The sequence below is a fragment of the Penaeus monodon genome, chromosome 33 (assembly GCF_015228065.2).
Source record: "Penaeus monodon isolate SGIC_2016 chromosome 33, NSTDA_Pmon_1, whole genome shotgun sequence".
Taxonomy (NCBI): Eukaryota; Metazoa; Arthropoda; class Malacostraca; order Decapoda; family Penaeidae; genus Penaeus; species Penaeus monodon.
This window is the reverse complement of record NC_051418.1, coordinates 21,478,769-21,480,045: the sequence shown is the minus strand read 5'-3', so window position 1 is coordinate 21,480,045 and position 1,277 is coordinate 21,478,769. Positions and strand designations below refer to the sequence as shown.

Below are 1,277 nucleotides of genomic sequence, written 5' to 3'. Positions count from 1 at the left end.
CACATACCTTTATACCCTTGCTTTTGGGTTTTCTCGCCTTTTTGAAGTTTTTGGAGTAAAACTGAAAATCAAACAGATAATGTACTGTCGTACCCATTGGACCATCGGCGTTATTTAGCCAAAAATTTAAATATTACGTGAGGATATCAATGTATCGGCTTATTTGCATGATTTATTAACCGTCATGAGAACAAAAATAGAACGAAAGCGAGATGACAATATGCATGAATCTGCATGATACACAACAAATTAAAAGAGTAATACATTGACTGTGTATTTGAGTTGGGGGTTTAAAATCATTCATGGGCAAGAGCAGTTCTTTTCTTTGTCTTTAGACCGGGGTATAAGGACACATCTCGGGCACAATGCAGTAGGGATATTCCGGTACAGGGTTGAACACCCCTGCCTTCCTTGCCCTTCTCGAGGACCGCACATACCCCCTTTGGCATAGCACGCTAGTATTCCGGGACGCACGTCGGGGAAATTCTTAAACGAGCCGACCTCCGTGCACACGAAAATTTCTCAGACACTGAAGAGGAGTGGTTTGCCCGTGTCGTCGTGATGGCTTCAGTTGTCGCGGTGGATCTAGACAAAGAAACTGACACTGAGCGCCCTCGAAGCAAAAACCGACCGTCACGTCGAAGTTCGCGCCGTCAGGACACGAGAAGTGTAGGTCCTCCGACGGAAGTCCATCCTCGAGACAACGTAGAACATCGAGCATTCTTCGGATCCGGGATCTGCTGCCTGCCGCCACGCAGTACGGGGTGCAGGGGGCCGAGCAGCATTCGTACTTTTGAGCATGCCTCGCCGTTGAAGAAAGGCCCTATCGTCGGGGCACTGGATAGGACCTACCATGCCAGACGGAGAACAGAGGTAGTACTGACCACAATCCTGGGGGTCGCTGACCACCTCCAAATTATCGTTGCGACGTAGTTGCATTCTTTAGAACTGCAGATATTGATGCATTCTGTCCCGAGAACACAGGGGCCGGGTTTCAGTATCGAAAACATGACCTTCTTCACACGGATAGGGTTTTTTGCCGGCATCTCATTGGGGAGGCAAGTAGGGAAATGAGTGCAGTCTTTGGGTCACGACCATATCGCCGGGATCCTTGTTGGTGCAGTCGGGCGCACACCTCCAGGCTGTTCACCCCAATGCCAACATTCCCTGGAAAATTGCAGAAGTTAGAACTTTTTCCTTTCTGTGTATATTCAGTTTATCAGAAATGTTTAAACCTTCACTTTATGTAGAACATAAATTGAAGTATTACATATTTG

At 47.3% G+C, this 1,277-nt stretch overlaps 2 pseudogenes; one reads left to right on the top strand and one right to left on the bottom strand.

The window, feature by feature from the left end:
• Window positions 1–237: 237 nt before the first annotated feature.
• Window positions 238–1,131, bottom strand: LOC119594303 (annotated as a pseudogene).
• A 23-nt stretch (window positions 1,132–1,154) lies between these two features.
• Window positions 1,155–1,277, top strand: part of LOC119594302 — a 2,388-nt pseudogene continuing 2,265 nt past the window's right edge.